The following is an 11,179-nucleotide window of genomic DNA, read 5'->3' on the forward strand; positions in this document are numbered from 1 at the left end:
CGCCCTGATGATTAATGAAAGTGATTATTTTAAAATCTTTCTGAATTATCAATAAAAATTGAAAAGTATTTAATGTGATTAAAAATATTGTTCAATGATTGCGATCAAAAATATTGATAAGGGGGGGGGGGCAGAGTGGGCCCCTTAAAGGAAATAATTATAATATGATTAATTTTTTTAACGCGTTTACTTCTTTTTAGACTCTTGATACTTATTTTCACTTCATTATGCTGCGTCCATTTAAATTGAAAAAATAAAAAATTAGGGGCAGATTGGGCCCCCCTAAACAATTTCGGATTTGATATTTTTTATTCTTTATTTTATTTTAATAATTAATTATGAAGGAAAGGGTAAAGGAAAAAGCAAATCAAAACAATCGGTCGATGATACGGCTTTTATTTTTTGTGGGATATTATACTCGGAATCTTTAGAACCGTGGATTCAATGTGGCCAATGTAAAAATTGGGCTCATGATTCATGTGCCGGTGTTCACAACAAAGTTGTGCAAAGCTGCACGTGTAATATTTGCAAAGAACTATAAAACGATTGTATTTTAATAGTTTAAAAAATCATTTTAATAGTTTGCTGTGATATAACTTTAAAATGTAATTTTATTATCTTTAACTTTCTTAATAAATTTATATGTTTATATTTATATAGTAATAATAAATATTTAATGAACAGTTTTGGTGGTCTATTTTAGCCCTCATTAGGGAAGACCGGGGCAAGGAGGTCCCCCTAAGCCGGTTTTTACTTTTTGTAGCTTTTAACCATCAGATTAGATTAATTAATAATTATTATTTAAAAAAAAAATTCTATACTTCTTTTTTGTCATTATTTTTAACCCAAAAAAATTTTAACCCAATTTTACTTTATTTCAAAAATTTAGCAACTAAAAAACAAATTTTAATTTTTGAATATTTTTAATGACCAAATTTGCCCCAGACAAATAGTCTAGTCGAAATGCGCATAACAATAGATTAGCAATAACTAAAAATTTTTTTAATAGCTCATTTGAAAGATCGTTTAATCCTTCATAAAATCGTCTAGAATGTTCATTTTCGTATCTCTAATAGTTTAAATGTTATATTAGTTTTTTAGTAGACAAATGAAGCAGCCGCTGCAACATTTGTGGCACGTGTTTTTTAAAAGTACAATAAAAAATTGAAAAAAATTTTTTTCTATACTTTGTTATATGTGGTTGTTTTTGTTTATTTTATAAGTTTTAGAAAAAAAATATAACAAAGTTAAAAATTTGTTTATAACAAATTGGTAAGTTAATAAACAATGGAATTGTTGGTAAAAAAATTTTATTTTTTTGTTACTTTATAGAGGCCTGTCAATTATGATTTTTAGAAAAAAAATAATTTCTTAACTAATTATTTAAGCAATAGAAATATTTGAAATACGATTATAAACAATTAAAAATTGTTATTAAGGAAAAATTTTTTTTTGTTTAAATCATAATATTTGCTGTATAATGAATTTGTAAAAAAAAATTTTTTTTAAATATTGAAATAATCAATTTGTTTATAAAAAATTTATCAACAAATGGCGTAAAAAATTTTTTTTGCAATTCAATTAATATCTTGTATGAATAAAAAAACGATAATATGATGATTAAGAAAAAAAAAAATTTTTTTAACAACATTACTTGGATTTTCCAGTTTTTGTTCAAGTACAAAAATTATTATAAACAAAGTATGAATATTTTTTTAACTTTTATGGCGTGATCTTGTTGAGTATATATGTAAGAAAGGCTCCACGAAGCGAAAAATTTATACGACAATTATTTAAACATTTTATCTCATTTACAATGAAGACGTAAGTTCGAGAAAATTTTGTTAGTTAACAATCGTTCAATTTGTTGAAAAATTAACTTTAAGTAAAATTTCCAACGGGAATAAATTATTTAAAGTGTTCAGAATACACCATAATTTTTAAAATTAAAAAAAAAATATTTAATACTTTAAATAAATTAATCAAGGTGTCTACTCGCTTTTGACGCCGCGCGCGCAACCTAAAAATGTCGCGCGGAGACCCATTTTCAGCGTTAAATTAAAATTATAAATAATGGAGATAGAAATCCGGGGAGTAAGAGTTTTTTATCGGAAATTTCCTCCTCTTTAAGAATCTTTTTGTTAGATTTCTTAAATATTAATAGTCTATGAAATATTGGCAAAAAACGAAATACCTTCATTTTTTCATCTTTAATTGTTCATAACTTTTGAAATTTTTTACGTGCTAATACACGCTTTGAGAATATTTTTCTTGGCGTCATTCCGGATCCAATGAGCTATCGCACCGAATTTTCAGAGCAGTATCTCTATTTTGGACGATTTTCAACTTGTCGACTAGACTAAAAGTGAATCAGCCAGAAAATATGAACAAATCATTTTTTCAGAATTTTCGGCTGGTCCATTTTGCCCCAGGTGTCATGCGTAGGGCTAAAAATGCGCCAATATATTGGATTTATAGTAATTAGACGAAAAAAAAAATTTTTTTTTTTATCAAAATTTCAGGGGGGCCTTTTTACCCCTTGGGGCCTCCTTCCCCCGGTCTCCCCCATATAAGAAATTTCGATAAGCTTATCACCCATCCAAATTTATTGATAATCCGAATTATAGAAAATTTTCAGGGGCCCGCTCTGCCCGCCCCCCTAATTATAATAAAAATGATACGAAATTATTTTAAAAAATTTTTTTTCTTAATCGAAAGTATTAATTAAATTGCTCTTTATATTTCATAAAACCGAGTCGTTGAAGTAGAATGAATAAGTAGATCATCTAAAATTATCAGTTTAACATTAGTAGGTTCGTCCGGTAGCTACTGTTCAAACCCAGCAATCAGAAGGACGACAATTCGCGCCCAGAGCCCAGCAGAATTTTCACCGAGTTTTCTTCACATCATTAACCTTACTTAAATCGTTTACACTACAATGATATCACGAACTCTATTAGGTTAATAATAATAAAAATTTTTTTAAATTAAATTTATTTGTTTTGTCGATGCACGGATCAGGTCAGGCAAGCAAGCATGGGTCAGGACCTGGCAAACAGGACTGGCCCAGTATCATTCCAGACTTCTACCAAGGCTGAAAAAAAAATCGGTCTATCGGTTGACCCTGCGGGCCAGCCCCGAAACTTCCCGCTGTTATCGAGCTCCTTAAGCTCGAAAACATTATTGTGAATGCATTTTTGAGCTCTTCGAGCTCGAAAATACTTTTATATGCCATTGTATATAACCGTTTTTTAGTATTTCTTTCTCCCACGATATCTCGCGAACGAATTAATCGATTTTGATGGTTGAGGCGGCAATCGACGCGTTTTATTAAGTTCTAGAGCTGATTAGATTTTGGAATTGATCGGATGAGTCACTTTAAAGATAAATGAAAAAAACCGTTTTTCTCCATTTCTTTCGCCAACGATATCTCTTGAACGCATTAACCGATTGAGATGGTTGAGGTGGCAATCGACGCGCTTCAGTGTGTTCCAGAGCTGATTAGATTTTTAAATCGATCGATCGAGCCGTTTCTGAAAAGTTTAAAAAAAACTAAAAAAAAAAAATTTTTTTTTTTTGTATTTCTTTAATATCTTAGCGTCTATATAATCGATCGATCTCAAATTTTCAGAAAAGTTGACGGCCAGAAAATTCTTTCGATTGCTACCTTACCCACCTTAATCGGTCAATTCATTAAAAAGATATGAAAAGTTTACATCCATACATACACACACACACATACATACAGATAATCGGACATCATTCTGAAAATAGTCAGAATAGCTTCCTAGGACCTTAAAACGTCGACATCATTTTCCTTTAGCAAAAATTTAAGTATCGATATTTTTCGAGAAATTTAAACGATATAATCTAGATGGCTCACTAGTCGTTTTTCAAGCGCTAAGATATGAATGCTAATGATTGACATTTTATTTAAGCTCACCGATCATTGTAAAAAATTATTAACTACTGTTAATTAAAACATAACTTGTTATAACTTAAAAAGTTCATAAAAACAATCGTATGCAAAAGTATTTTCGAGCTCGAAAATATAATTATAGATGTTTTCAAGCTCCTTGAGCTCGAAATCAGCGGGAAGTTTTGGGGGTGGCCCACAGGGCCAACCGATGCACAGATTTTTTAATTTATATCTTTATAACTTTTTCATATAGGTATATTTTTGATAGGTCAAAAGAGGGCAGCATAGTAAAAATTTCAATTTTGGCGTGAATATTTGAAAAGAAAAATTATTTTAAAATTATCTTACGTTTACTGAATTATCGTACAATTCTCTCACATAACGACATCTCTATGTTCGATCGTACAAGGCACTGAATTATGTGATGTGTACGATAATTAGGTGACGAATGCTAACACTGCTTCTCTGGGCTAAAACAGTCCCTTTTATACCCAGTCTGGGCCTACCCCTTCTTCAGCTAGTCACCCGACCATTGACGTCTATCGGTGATTCCTTTTCCTCTCATTCGTGAAAGTTAAAGGGCTCTTACTGACTAAAGAACTTATTTGATTAACTATATCTAAGTTAGACAATGTACACTCCGTGTAGATTTCAGCATGCACGGAGACCCTGAGCAACGAGTCGACAACATTTGCCCTGTCACATAATTTACATAAAAGCGTACTATTATTAAATTATTAATATATTTTGTTTGAAAATGGCGTTAAATAAACAAAAACTATAAACAAACAATTCAACTATTATTTATGACAATTGAAGAAGAATTGGTTTCCACTATATAAAATGGTGTATTACCGTAAGAAGGACGGTGTGGCTCAATAAGTTATAGATCAAATTGAACGGAATATAGTATAGGGCCGGATAGCTCAACTGGTAGAGCACTCGGCGCGATACCGAATTGGTCTGGGTTCGATTCCCAGTTCGGGCTATCTATATTTTTCTCAATTTATCTATAAATTGTCTTATTGAGAGGTTTGCATGTTTAGGTTTCCACTATATAAAATGGTTTTTATATAGTGGAAACCTAAACATGCAAACATGCAAATAACCTTCTCAATAAGACAATTTATAGATAAATTGAGAAAAATACAAACATAAACATCAATAAGTCTCGCAATTCGAGTATGTTTTCACGTTGTAACCCAGTAAATATAAAAAATTGCTCATCAGTTATTCGAAAATCATCCATTTTATCGAGAAGTGTCGAATCACATTCTACAGCCAAACTTTCCATCATTTTAGACAATTCTGAAGATCTTAAGTTACTCCAATTAGAATAAACTTTCAAGTGGTTCAAATTCTCCGTATAAAAGCGTTTTTTTATGAGATGATCGCTGCAGCATCGATTCCCATTCGGAATAAAAATTCTTTTCTTTATAAAGCATTGCATACGGGCATCTTGAGGAACAACGACTAGATTTTGATTTGAGACAGAACATACACAACAATATCTATGAGTCGCAACAGTTCTCTTCATTTGAACTTCTATACATTCTTCTATTTCATCATCACAGGCAACATCTAAATGAATAGATGGATCATCAGTACTTGATTGAGATAAAGTCATCGTTGATAAACTCGATTCTGTTCTTTCTAAAAGATCACTCCTATCTGAAAGTAGTTCATCTTCCAACGATAATTCCTGATTCTCATCTTCAAGTTTGGTTTTTTTATATTTTTTTACGCGACAGTTCGAACAAAGAATATTACCAACTACAATCGGACACTCAAAAACAGTTGAAAACTCTTCAGCTTCTTCGTCAGATTTTATATGTTTTGGAGTACCCGGCATTTTTTTCAGGTACTTCGAACAAATACAACACTTTGGATTATTAGCTTCAGGGGTCGAAATATTTTCACTTAAATAGTTATTTAAACAATTAAAAATAATTACTAAATATAGATAATAGTACAGCCAATTCTTTGGAATGTCAACACTCAGTAATTTTTAGGTTATCTACAGATCTAGTGACTTTTCACAAAAAAAAAACAGTGTTACCAATTTCGAATTACAGTGCCATCTTGTGGTTGTTAAATTCATTGAATATTGGGCGGGAACGTTTAAGTTATCTGAAACAACGTTGATTTACATAAACAATAGTAATGAATACTGATTTACTTATTACAGTTACTGATAGAGTTTTTAATAATAGTTAAGTACATTGAATGAAATTATTTTAATAATGTAAGGATATTTTATTTCTTTTATGGTTTTCTCTACCTTAGTAAACGAGTAAGTTTTGTATTTTATCAGTTCAAGAGTAAAATTATTAGAAAAACCCGATTTTTGAGCAAAAAATGGTTTTTATTTTTTTTCAATATGAAGTACCATTTTTAAAAATTTCGAAAGGCCATAGATTCATAGGAAATTGGATAAGGAATTCAAAAAAAATATTTTCATAACTGTGTCGTAATGGTAAGATGCTGAAAAATTGAAATTAAAAATATAAACTCGTTTTTTTTTAGGTTTTTGTGAGCCGAAATAGCTCTTATTTTTTTTCCAGATAGCTACCATCAACCCCCAAAACATATCCAATTTTCAGATCAATCGAATAAGTACGCTCTGAGAACATCAATTTTTTCTAATTTTCAGTATTTTTCGATTTACTCCGAAGTGGTTATAGAAAAAGACCTGAAACTCGCAGCATCGAAGTATCTCATGGGTACAAACATTCCCTGAAAAAATGAGCCCGATCCCTATCTGGGGCCGATTCGGTATACTTATCGTCCCACGGCCTTTAATTTAATAATTTGGAGCTCAAAAGTTGAAAAAATCATAACTTCCAGGAAAATAAAGATTGAAAGCCGTTATTATGGACTTAAGTTGAAGCTTGAGGTTCACGGATCAATTTTCATCTTGGGTTGATCAAGTTTCGATCAATTATAGTCTCTAAAATATCGATCTATATAGATCCATATAGATTGAGCTAATTTTAGGGAAAATTAATTTTTGAGAATCGTTATTGGGCTCAAACTCAAGTAAAGGTTCAAGAAAAAAACTTTCATTTATGTTTTACCGAGTTTTGATTCATAGATTCTGAGATATTGATCTCTGTAGACAAGGATAGATTTTTTTTTTTAATTTTTATGAAGTGGGATGTTAAAAAAGTGGAAAATTCCAAGACTTGAGAAATAATCAATATTATTATTATCGACATCAAAGTGTTCTGTAAGAAAATCATTACAAAAAAATAATTATCATTGGAAACGTCAAAGGTCACTATTTTCAACATATAAAAGTTAGCGATCTGCAGATTAATTACACAAAAGTTTACAGAACTTCGAGAACAACGATCGGTAATAAATTATAATTGCTTATATATTTTTAATTATAACTTTTATACTATTAAATTTACGAAAAAAAGTCGAATATTTTTTATAGAAAATTTTATAGTCTATAAATTAATTACAGTACTTTTTTATCATATCTTCGATAGTTTAGCTGCAATATTAAAATCAAATAATTATTTTTTTTACAGCTCAAGATATAAAATAAAAAAAATGTCAAAAATAATTTTATTATTATCAATTTTCGCAATGATTGGTCTCTATGCTGGTGCAGATGCGGCATGTCCAGGCGGCTGGGTGAGTGATTACCATAACACAGCGAAAAACTAAAGCAATGAATGGTCCTGCGGGCCAACCCTAGAACTTCCCACTGTTTTTGAACTTCGAGAGCTCGAATACATTATTATATTAGTAAACTGATCAGCTCATCGAGCTGAAAATACGGCTGGTAAACATACACATACGGAAAAATATATATCGGAGAATATATGCCGGCAAAACAGCATGTACGTAAGATATTTAATACTAAAGATATAACCCGGATATATACTATTTTGCCGGGATATATGTTTTTTCATGCGGAATATATTCATTTCGCTGAAAAAAAGTAATTTTTGTCCGACGATATCTGCGGAACAAATCAACCGATTTGCACGTGCCTGCTTTATGACAATCGTAAGAGCTTGTTAAGACTTAGATCAAATCAAACTCAGATACAAATCGGTCGAGCGCTTTACGAGTTATGCAACAAAACTTAAAGAAGAAATGTTTTTTGATTTTTTTATTCCGTAAGTCTTGTAAACTACTTAACCGAACGACTTAAAAATCGAATCCAATTGACATCTTGGTGAACCCTTTTGATTACCACCATGAACGTTCGAGTTAGTTGATTCGTTCCAAAGATATTGTCGGACAAAATATTAAATATTAAAGTACTATGACTTTTTAAATTTCAACTTTATCGTCGCACCGCTACGGGATGGTTTTTCTGGAGATTTTTGTTTCCCATAAGTACGTCGCTCGACCGTTGATAAAATAACAATTGTTTGTTTATACCTTTCGATAAACGACAATAATTTCTACTGAAATATAAAAAATCTATTTTTCTTTAGTGCCATCCATCACAAGGTTATGGCTGTTGTGAAGGAAATGTATGTGATTCGTATTTGTTTCAAGGTACGTGCATAACTCAAAAGGAACACCTATTTCGATCTATTGCATCTGGAAAATAATTATAATAATAGAGTGAAAATTTAAAGATGTATTTTTCCAATTAATAAAACTCTCAATACAAAAAAAATTTGTAATTGGTTTTCATTAAGTGACAATTTAATATCTTCTCTATCAACTCTAGTAGCTATTGCCCTAGTATTGCAATGGTACATACTTTGATTAAAATTATTGATTGAAATCAATTTAATCTGACATGATTTCAATTGTTTCCAACAAGTTATATTTCACGATTGATTCAGTTCAGCCAAGAACGAATTTTTCTGAATAGATAAATAATGTGAAGATTTCAAACCTTATTAAGTATTTAGAAAAAAATGAAGAGAAATTCAAATATTTAATTGCGTTCAATGAATTCGAATAGATAAATAGTCATTAAATTTGGATCTAATGCGGAATTTAAAAATAATTGAAAAAAATTAATGATTTTGAATTTTTCCCAATTGCTATTAATAAATAAATAAGCCTTGATATCCTTACGGAAAAAAAGGAACTGTAATGAATAAAGTTTGATGCTTAATAATTATAATATTTTTAGCAATTAATATTAATTCAAATAGTAATATCGTAATTTCAATATTTAATAAATAATAATTATAAATCTAATGATAAATTTTCAATCGTAAAGCACACTCTGATGCTTCGCATCATAAAACTATATAAAAGACAAAGTAAACATTATTAAAATTAAATTTTAAAGATTAACAGCCAAAACTTAAATACACTGGTCACAAAAATTAAGGGATAGAAAAAAAATCCGAAATTTTTAGGTGATTTTCAACATGCTGTAACTCGATGAAAAATGGTCGTATAAGAAAATTAAAAAAAGCAAATCGTAGCCTCAAGTTTCTAGTTTTCAGATCTGGAGCTCAAAATTTTTTATCATGTACGGTTCCGGAGTAATCATAAGAAAACCAACAAAAAAAACAATAAATTTTTTTGAATAATCCGACCGTATGACTTTTCTAGAAAATTTTATGCCCTTTAATTTGGCGGCCTGAAAAAGTCTCTACGACAATTTGGCGCCGAGTTATCATTGATCAAAGCAAAAAAGTCCATTTTGGCTTTGATAATCAATAACTCCGGATGTATTGGTCGTACAGAGAATGGAAGCAGGGTTTGGAAAACTGGAAAACATTTTCTATAAGGCAAAATTAGTGGCATTTGATAGAATGGTGGGCTTCTCCAGTTTCCCTGGTGCACCGGTTTTAATTGTGATTTTTTCGTTGCAGATTTATCTGACGACTTGAGGGTAGCTGCTGCTTTAACGATTGATTTCGCCTCTTTGACCTGCTCTGTTATTTTTACTCCGTAGAGCTACTCATCTGGAATGCTTGCTTCCAACGTCGTTTTAATTTCTTTATCCAGCGTTGGCGTAATAAAAGATTTCCTGGCAGATGATTGCTGATAAAAAACGTCAGATAGAATTTTTCCCGAGTCCCAGAGATACTTTAGGAGTTGCGTCTGGTCAATAGGTTCTTCTGGGTTTTCCACAACCATAGAGAAAGCTGAACCCAGTGATAATAATGCTTTGCCAACGCAATTTTGCGTTTCTGCAAAATGTTCATCGCGTTTTTTAGCGATCTCAGTCATATGATGTTGTATTTCAAGGTTTACCTTGGGTGCATCAGTAGAAAACTCCTCATTTTTAGGATATTTTTTAAGCATATCTTTTCTGATCTCACTGGATGATCCTTTTGTCATCCAGGTTTTCCACCACTTTATTATACCCTCATTGATTTTTGCAATATTGTTAGGCTCAGGTAACTCTTTTCCAAGAACTTCAAGCAATTCATCATCAAGGCTTGAATTTCTCTCTTCTGATTCTGTTTCAATACCTGTAACCTGGCCAGTTTCTAGTACGGTACTATCGTTTGTACTATTCCCTGTACCATCATTGAAGTTCGTTGTATCTGTATTTTCTTTAACAGACTCATCGACTGCTGCAAAAGAGAGGACAAAATTTTCAGTACTGTGACTGACACTGACTCATGTATATCAATCAAACTTAAATCCCCAATACTTCAAAAATGTTCAAAGGTTTCGCCAGCAATTTAAAAGTATAAAGTATCAATTTGATTAGTTGAGTTAAGTAATGCCATAAACTTTTCCTTACTATAAGTGTTGAACAGACTAGAGGATCAGACTACAATCCATCGATAACCAAAGTTAAGCAGCATCGGCGTGGGACATTAATTGGACGGGTGACCTCGTAGTAAAATAATAGTCAACGGATAATCATTTTTTTTTTTATTATTATTTAATTTGAACCGACATTTATATTGATAAAGACAATACATCCTAATTAAATTACTTAATTAATAATTTACAGATATTCTAAATGAGATTCTAAAAATGACTATATTCGTTCATGCATGATTATATATAATCATATATAATCATGTATAAACATATCTGATTATATATAATTAGACCTGGCCAATTTTCGGATCCAATCATACATAGATGATTATGCATAATTATATATAATTAGACAAAAACTTTTTTCATCGGGGACTTTGAATCGGAAGGATGCAGGTTCGAGTCCAGCAGTCATCGGGATTTTTTCATTAATTAAATTCATGTATACTTCCTCTAAGTAATGTTCCTAACACATTAAATCACGTTTCGGATCAAACTGAAATTTTCTTTCCCAATTTATTAGTTTTTTTTAACAGGGAT

General features: G+C 30.9%; 1 long non-coding RNA gene across 1 annotated transcript; it reads left to right on the plus strand.

Moving 5' to 3' along the window:
• Window positions 1-7,233: 7,233 nt before the first annotated feature.
• LOC130673157 (uncharacterized) lies at window positions 7,234-8,561 on the plus strand. Its single transcript, XR_008990843.1, has 3 exons — window positions 7,234-7,276; window positions 7,459-7,564; window positions 8,380-8,561. It is a non-coding gene; the product is annotated as an uncharacterized LOC130673157 (long non-coding RNA).
• The last annotated feature ends 2,618 nt before the right edge of the window (window positions 8,562-11,179 follow it).

This window comes from Microplitis mediator, chromosome 8 (genome assembly GCF_029852145.1).
Source record: "Microplitis mediator isolate UGA2020A chromosome 8, iyMicMedi2.1, whole genome shotgun sequence".
In the NCBI taxonomy this organism is placed as follows: domain Eukaryota; kingdom Metazoa; phylum Arthropoda; class Insecta; order Hymenoptera; family Braconidae; genus Microplitis; species Microplitis mediator.